Genomic DNA, 8825 nt, shown 5'->3' with positions numbered 1-8825 from the left:
AGCCATTTTAACAGCAACATGTCAGAGTGAGCATGTGAAAGACAGAATGGCCGGCAGGGTGGGAGCCAGACTTAGGAAGGTCTGGTTGGGCCCCAGGACACAGTGTCTGCCCCCCCCCTCCAGTTCCTTCCTCTTCTGCCTGCTCTGCTGTCCTCAGCACATCCTCTCAAAGGCAGCAGACCTGCATCCTGGTAGACCCCAGTTCTTCCAGCCATGATCTCCCACTCACAGTGACCTCTCCTCTTCCAGTGCACCTGATGGCTTTGTACAAAGCGCTGATGTCATCTGAACATGTTTCTAAAAAAAAAAAAAAAAAAAGGATAAGAACAATACTGATCCTTGGGTTTGTTGCTTTTCCTTTTCAGTAAACAGACATGTATTTATTTCCTTAGTTCCTTGTTTATCCATTCAGCAAATATCTACCATCTTAGCATCTTGGTCCTCATGACCTAGTGGGGGATACAGGATCCAACCAGGTAAGCACACACACACACACACACACACACACACACACACACATCTGTATGTACTTACAGACAACTAGCTATACATAAAAATCAAGGGCAAGTGTATAAGGTCCTGATTTAGTTGCAGGGTGAGTAACCACAAGGCCATCGAGCAGTGGCTAGAAGGGAGCTAATCAGGTGGAGAGAAGGGTGATTGCGTTCCTGGTAGGTGGAATGGCTTGTGTAAAGGTCCTGAGACAGGAGAGGCCAATACATTCATTTCAGGTGTTTACTGAAAGGTGATTACAGAAAGTGATGAGAAGAGAGGTCTAAGAGGAGACCCAAGAGGAAAGCGGGGCCACACCAGGCAGGGCCTTATGTCACCCAGTGGGAACAGTTAACCATAAACCAAAAGCAGGGGAGAGCATTGACAGGATGGGGAAAAGATTAAATAAGAGGCTGGGGATGTGGCTTAGTGGTAAAGTGCTCACCTCTATGTTTCTGGGAAATGGGGCGGTATGGGGGTGGGGTGGGTAGGGCAGGGGAAATCCAGACAGCATCTGTAACTTATCTCCAAGGTTACCTAGGGAGGTGGTGCTGAGATTTGGACTCAGGGCTCTGACTCCAAGTCCGTAGCTCTTTTACTTTCCCTTCCAATGTTAAAGTCCAACTTTATCATCTCTCTGCCCCACTCAAAGCTCTAATGGCTGGCTCCCCACTACTTCTAGAATGCCCACGCCTGACATTTCAGGGCCCTGTATACCTAGCTCCCCTTCTCCTCGCGTGTGAACAGATCACACAAGAGCCCTCACCCCACACTTATTCATGGGGTTCCTCTATCAGGATGTCTGCAGCAGAACCCTCTGGTTAGTTTCAAGTTATTACAACAGAATGCCTAAAGCAACTAAATTTAAAAAAAAAGAAATGATTTATTTAGTTCACAGTTTTGGAGGTCAGAGATTAAGCTACTATTGGTTTGGGCCTCTAGTGAGGGCCCTGGGTGGCAATGGTGGAGGCATGTGTCAGCCAGGAAGCAGAGAAAGAGAGGAAGAGAGGGAAAGGAGAGAGAGAAAGGGGAAGGGGGTCTGAGAAAGAGAACTGACAAAGTCCTGGAGTCCCATAACCCCTTTTGAGGGCTGTCCCCAACAACCTAACGACTGCCCATAAGGCCCCACCTTGGGGCATGGTACCTTGGAACACTTGCATTGGGGGGGACACTTAGTGTTCAACCAGAGCACACTCCATTTCCTCCCCAGTTATTCCTACAGTCTGTGATACCTGTCCGTTTCTGAGGGTGATCGTAAGACAAAACAAAACAGACAAAATTTTTTAACATGATTATAACATGACAATTTAATTTTTTGCCAGTCCTGGGGCTTGAACTCAGGGCCTGGGCACTGTCCCTGAGCTTCTTTTTTGTTCAAGGCTAGCACTCTACCACTTGAGCCACAGCACCACTTCTAGCCTCTTCTGTTTATATGGGACTGAGTAAGTGAACCCAGGGCTTCATGCATGGTAGGCAAGTACTCTACCACTAACCACATTCCCAGCCCACTACCACAAAATGTATAGCTTAAAACAACCCATCCCTCTTACAGTTTGGAGGCTAGAAGTCCACGTTGGTTCTCACTGGGCTAAAAATCAAAATGGCTGCAGGGCAGACAGAGCTTCTGGAAGCTCAAGGGAAAAATCCTTTCCTTGTCTCTTCTATCTTGCAGGAGTGGGGAATGTCCAACACACAAGCCAAACAAAGTCTGCAAAATTGTTTGGTACATAACAAGATAGACATGTATGTTTCTGTATACGTTGTGTTGCTTCTTGCAGCCTATCTGCCTATATTAATAATCTTGCATGGCACATGAATGGTATTATAAAAATCCAAATGGCCCTTGGCAGAAAAGTTTCCCTACCCTTGCCACATTCCTTGGTTCATAGTCCTTTCCTCCATCTTCACTCAGGGTGGAACTGTCATGCTGCTGTCTCTGTTCTTTCTTCTGTCTTTCTTGTCCACATTGAAGGATCTTTGTGATCATATTGAGAGCACAGGGAAAATTTAGGATGATCTTACTTTAAGTTCCACCAGGAACCTTAGGCTAGAATGTAAATTCAGTGTTCCCTGAAGATGTACAGACAAAAGCCTGGTCTCCAGGGTGTTGCTATGGGGAGATGGTGGGACCATTGGGAAGTGGGGCCTCCTGGGAGGCTCTTAGGTCATTGGGGATTTGGGGATTGCTCTTGAGGAGATTGCGGGACTCTACCTGTGCTTTCTCTCTTTCAGTATGAGATATGATTGTTTTGTCCCCATGGCTCTCCTGCCAAGATGTGTTGCCATCTGTCACCTTCACCGGCATCATGGCTGATATGGGTACCATGCATTTGAACCTCCACAGTGGAACTAAATAACCCTTCTCTCTTATGCTAGCTGCCAAAGGTATTTTGTAGCAGTAACAGGAAGCTGACTAATACATCAAGTACCTTAGCATAAGCACACAGGAACACAGGATTAGGGTGTGGCCATCTCTGGGAGGAATCCATCGTTCTACAGGCTGGTCCTCCCTCAGCTTCTTCCCTAGGCGGATTATCCAGTAGGCAACAGGAAGGAAATATGAGGGATCCACACTTCTGGAGAAGAAACAAAAACTCCTCACCTCACATCTTTGGGACTTATGCCTGAGTTTAGAAAGGTGTTCACCTGTGCAGGCTACTATTATCTGTTCCATTCCACATCTGGGAAAAAGTGTGGGCAAGAAGGCCAGGTGTGAGCTAGGCGCTGGTGGCTCAAACCTGAACTCCTAGCTACTCAGAAAGCTGAGATCTGAGGATCATGGTTCAGAGCCAGCCTGAGCAGAAAAGTCCATGAGACTCTTATCTCCAATTAACCACCAGAAAACTGAACGTGGTGCTGTGGCTCAAGCGGTAGAGTGCTCACTTTGAGCTGAAGAGCTCAGGGATAGTGCCCAGGCTCCAGAGTTCAAGCCCCATGATTGACAAAAAAGAAGAAGAGGCCACATGTGGTTAAGTGAGCTGCTGTCATTGGGTGAGGGCAGATTGTGGCTAGGCTCACCCCCCAGGCCCGACACTAGCTCTTCTTCCCCTTTGTTTCCAACACTGAAACAGCTGCACTTCCCTCCTGCTCAGGAGACTGCTTTTCCAAAGCTGCTCCAAGGGAATCTTGTGCCCAGCTTGCCCTTTAGTTCTGGCTTCCTGCCAAAAGTCATGGGGTCATATTTGAAAGACTTCCTTCAGCCCTACCAGTCACCATTCCTCACCCACAAACGGAAACTGTTTCCTCTATGCTGCCAAAGGGGCTGTGCTGAGCAGGTGCAGGTTTCCAGGTGGGATACCTGTCATTGTGATTCCCATCCTGCCCATCCATCCGTGCCACAGGAAGGAACTAGACTGTGTAGAAATGCACACCCAAGGTGTGCCCTAAAACTGTGTGCCACAGAACCCTTCAAAGATGTCCAGCAACAAGGCCTTAATTAAAGCAAAGAAGGCATCTAATGCTGTAATCACTATTTTGACATTAAAAATGGCAATATAGCCATGTGATGGTGGCTCACACTTGTAATCCTAGCTACTCAGTTGGCTGAAACCTGAGAATCATTATTCGAAGCCAGTCTGGGTAAGAAAGTCCATGAGACTCTTATTTCCAATTAACCATCAAAGGGGCTGGGAAGGAGGCTCAGTGGTAGAGCACTTGCCTTGCATGCCTGAGGCCCTGGGTTCGATTCCTCAGCACCACATAAGTAAAAAAGAAAAAAGCCGGAAGTGGCGCTGTGGCTCAAGTGGTAGAGTGCTAGCCTTGAGCTGAAGAGCTGAGAGACAGTGCCCAGGCCCAGAGGTCAGGCTCACGACCGGACCCAAAAAAAAAAACAAAAAAAAAAAAACACAACAATTAACCATCAAAAAGCTGGAAGTGGTTTGCCGGGCGCCAGTGGCTCACGCCTATAATCCTAGCTACTCAGGAGGCTGAGATCTGAGGATCACGGTTCAAAGACAGCCCGGGCAAGGAAAGTCAGTGAGACTCTTATCTCCAATAAACCACTAGAAAACTGGAAGTGACGCTATGGCTCAAGCGGTAGAACCCTCGCCTTGAGCTGAAGAGCTGAGGGGTAGCACCCAAGCCCAGAGTTCAAGCTCCACTATCAACAACAACAACAACAACAAAAGCTGGAAGTGGAACTGTGGCTCCAGTGGTACAGTACTAGCCTTGAATGAGAGAGCTCAGGGCTAGGAACCTGAGTTGAAGTCCCAGGAATGGCACACATACACAAAAGAAATGGTAACACAGAGCCAGGAAAGAGGGCTCATGACTGTAATCCTAATGACTCAAGAGGCTGAGATCTGAGGATCATGATAGGAAACAGGACTGATAGATAAATTGGAGACTCTAATCTCCAACTAACAGCAAAAAGCCATAAGAGGTAGTGTGGCTCAAGTGCCAGCCTTAAGTGAAAAAGCTAATGGACAGTGCCCAGGCTCTTAGTTCAAGCCTCAATACTGGGCTATACACACAAAATATCAGATTCCAATATTAAGTGCAGTATGTACATCTTGATTTCCTCTCTGGAAAGAAAAGGGTGTGTGTGTGTTTCTGGATGAGGATCAGAGGTGTAAGCTTTCTTTTTTCAACTTTCCCGCATGTGTGTAATGCTTTAAAAAAAAAAGTCTTGGGTCGGGAAGGTGGCTCAGTGGTAGAGCGCTTGTCTTGCATGCCTGAGGCCCTGGGTTCGATTCCTCAGCACTACATAAGCAGAAAAAGCAGGAAGTGGCGCTGTGGCTCAAGTGGTAGAGCACTAGCCTTGAGCTGAAGAACTGAGGGGCAGCGCTCAGGCCCAGAGTTCAGGCCCTACAGTTGAAAAGAAAAAAAAAAAGTCTGCATTTGTATTTATAGTATGTAAAGCAATTTCCATTTTGCAAGAGGAAATCAAAACAAGGGCTCCAAGCAGAGCCTGGGCCCTGCTGATCTTACAGAAGCTCCCCACCGGTGGCCAGTCCCCTCCAGCCGGAGACGGAGGTGACACAGACTCAAGGGCTTCCTGTGCTGGCTGGCTGAGCTCTTCCCAGGAACTCAGCTGTCCCTCGGGCAGTGACGGGAGCAGCCATGCAGACGCTTCCCGGAAGGAAGGCCCAGGGTCAGCCCGACTACATCAGTAAATCAGCCGCTGTTCTCACTGTGCTGCTGGCCACAGGGGCTAGAGCCTTTCCTCTCAGAGGCAGGGCTAGTGTGGTGGGGAGATGCATGCACAAGGCTTGCATGAAGAAGATGAGGGAATTTGTTACAGGAAGAAAGGGTCTGCTGGTAAAGGGCAGCGCAGTTCTCCAGGGAATGAAAGAAAGACCTGGAAGACTTGCTAGGCTCCCCTCCCCCCTGCCTTTTTTTTTTTTTTGACAGTTGTAGGGCTTGAACTCAAGGCCTGGGCACTGTCTCTGAGCTTCTTTTGCTCAAGGCTAGCACTCTACTACTTAAGCCACAGTGTCACTTCCGGCTTTTTCTGTTTATATGGTACTGAGGAACTGAACCCAGGGCTTCATGCATGCTAGGCAAGCACTCTTCTACTAAGCCACATTTCCTTTATTCTTAGTGCCCCAAATAATGTTTCATTCTCTACTTCCTGGGCATGTAGCTCCCCTCTGCTGGCTAGTTCATGAGCCAAAAAAGATTTGCCCTAAGCCAATTCTCAGGGTAGAATCTGATTGGTCCATCTTGAGCTATGTGGAACTCAGTCAGCCAATAGGATAAGGTCATGTATGCAGAGATACCTTTTAAGAAAGGCACAGAAAACTGAGAGAGGACAAGGGAAGGGATGACCTTGTCCAAAAAGAAATGTATTCTTTACCTGACTTAACTGTAACCCCTTAGTACATCACCTTTATAATGACAATTTTAAAAATTAGACTAAAAAAAGGAAGGGCTCAGAGAACGGCTTCCCCAAAGTTCTATACTATCCTCCACTGACAGAAAAGTTCTGGTTGGATGACGAAGCTTCTAGACAAACACAGTGGGACCCTATGTGGCAACTATCCTGAGGAGTTCAAGCTGCCTCTCTCTCCATGGTGTGATTCTCACTGGTGTCTGTCCCTGGTTAATCTTACTGTTCAGATACTAGCCTCAGGAACAGCAAAACTCACTCTAACAGTCCTCTTATTGTATGGAGAGAAGGCTCTTGTCAACTGGAACATAGGCAGAAAGGAATAACGAAGTGAGCAGAGGAACAGCCATACCTTCTGAGGGGCTTGTCACTGTCATCTAAGCTAGCACCCCCAGGCTGCAACACTGACCTTACAACAACTACAGCAGAAAGACAACTTGCAACTCATTAAGTAATTCCACTCTGGAGGCTGCTTGGGTAGATAACCCTCCCCCTTCACCTTCTGGACTTATTTCAATGGAACCTCATAGACCCTCAACTAGCTCCTAACATAAGTGCTAGTACCTTCTACAGACCAGATTCCAAAGCTAATGTAATTCTAACAACCCTAAAAACCAGGTAATATTAAAACTCCCATCTAGGCACCAGTATCTATAATCTTAGCTACTCAAAAGGCTGAGATTTAAAGATCCTAATTTGAAACCAACTCAGGTGAGAAAGTCTGAGAGACTCTTATCTCCAATTAATCAGCAAAAAGCTGGGCGTGGGACTCTGGCTCAAGTGATAGAATATCAGACTTGAGCAAAAAAGCTAAGGGACAGCGCCCAGGCCCTGAGCTTGAGTGCTGGCACCAAAAATAAACAAAAAAACTTCCATTTCACAGATGGAGAAACTAACACTGTCCCTAGGCAGGTGCTTGTCACTATTTCAGACAGCGAATACAGATCAAGATACAGGTGTTACATTCAGGGACCTTTGCCTGGGGCAGACAGACAGGAGTAGCAATGGCCCCCAGGGTTGTCACTGTTTTAAGAGCAGTTCTCTAAAAGTATCTAGAAAGGACCCACCCGCCCTCCCCAAGGGTCAGGGAAGACTTCCCAGAAGAAATGACACTTGACTCCAAGGCCTAAAGAGTGACAAGGAGGAGCTGTACATTTGTAGATCATACCTGTAATCCCAGCTGCTGTGAAGGCTGAGATCAGAAGCTCCCCCACCGTTGGAAGCCAGCTTTGGGTGTACAAATCCAAGAGACTCTTACCTCCCATTCACTAGCAAAAGGCTCAGCTTGTAGGGTACCAGCCTTGTGTGAAAAAGAGCAAGAGGCCCCGAGTTCAAGCCCCAATATTGGAACAAAAGATTTTTTTTTTTGAAGTGACAAGGAGAGACCAGGCAAAGCATAAAAACATGCAGGTGAGAGGGGACAGCATGTACAATGCTCCCCAGATGAGGTACGCACTTTGCCAAAGGTCGCCTGGCTGCTGGGATGGGAAGGGACATGATGAACACTTTGCCCAGGTCTCCCGATAGCTGGCTGCTGCCTGAGACTGGCCCTGCCCACCCACCCCCACCCTGCAGTCACTGTGAGTCTGCATCAGGACAAATCTTTGGATGCGCCCAGGAGACATTTGTTCCCAAGTGTCCACAAGCGCCCCACTTGCAGCAGTCATGATGAGTCAGGAGAAAAGGCTGCTGGCTTTTTCCTGACGTTGGGAGGGAATTCATCCAGCTGGCCAGTCACCCCTGCACAGAGATGCTAATCAGAGGCCTCCAGGCTCTGGCCTCTCTCCCAGGTCTCATTTGGGACATTCCTACTTTCTCCAAGTGAGCTCAAAGGCAAACACTAGGATTTTGACAAGTGCTTTAGTTTCAGCCACCTGCTGGAGCCTCTTGACATGAAAAGGTCAACTTCCGGTTCCTGATGGCACAGCAGGACCTATTACCAAGACAGTCTGGGCCACGGATTGGTTGCTACACTGGCCAAAACAACAGCTGGGCTCCTATTAACCTGGTGAGCTAAACCAGCAGCTACCTTAGAGAGGGAAAGGGACCTTTCCTGCCCTCTGGCAGATCTGGTTTGGTCTCCTGTTCTGGCTCTTTGACAAAGAACTTCTACTTCTGGAAACTACCCTTCAGGTCACCCCAGCCTTGGAGTGTGTATGTGGGGGAGGGGAGCAGGGCAGGGCAGGTCCAAGGGGGCAGGTTCCAAGAGTGCTCACTGCTGCATAACTTGCAATAGTAAAACAAAAACTATAAACATCCCAACAGATCCTGGTAAAACTGGCTGAATCCAGTGTGGATGTTCTCACCCAAGAGGGGCTGAGCTGGCCTGAAGAGAATGTTCTAGACAGGAGCAGCCTCTAAGAGTCGTTGACTGTTTATTTTGTACAACACAATGAAATATAAAATAACCGAAACTAATTACATTGCTATATATTAACAATAAGCAAGCTAAAAAGGATTATGTCCATACTACCCAAAGCAAGCTACAGACTCTAACAAATGC

At 47.6% G+C, this 8825-nt stretch overlaps 1 long non-coding RNA gene across 1 annotated transcript; it reads right to left on the bottom strand.

Moving 5' to 3' along the window:
• Positions 1-203: 203 nt before the first annotated feature.
• On the bottom strand, positions 204-7609 carry LOC122108861. Its single transcript, XR_006147645.1, has 3 exons — positions 7491-7609; positions 2922-3068; positions 204-297 (listed from the first exon to the last, which is right to left on the bottom strand). It is a non-coding gene; the product is annotated as an uncharacterized LOC122108861 (long non-coding RNA).
• Positions 7610-8825: the final 1216 nt, after the last annotated feature.

Source organism: Dipodomys spectabilis, unplaced genomic scaffold (assembly GCF_019054845.1).
Source record: "Dipodomys spectabilis isolate Male_0828 unplaced genomic scaffold, ASM1905484v1 ptg000067l, whole genome shotgun sequence".
Lineage (NCBI taxonomy): Eukaryota > Metazoa > Chordata > Mammalia > Rodentia > Heteromyidae > Dipodomys > Dipodomys spectabilis.
This window is presented reverse-complemented; position numbering and strand designations above follow the sequence as displayed.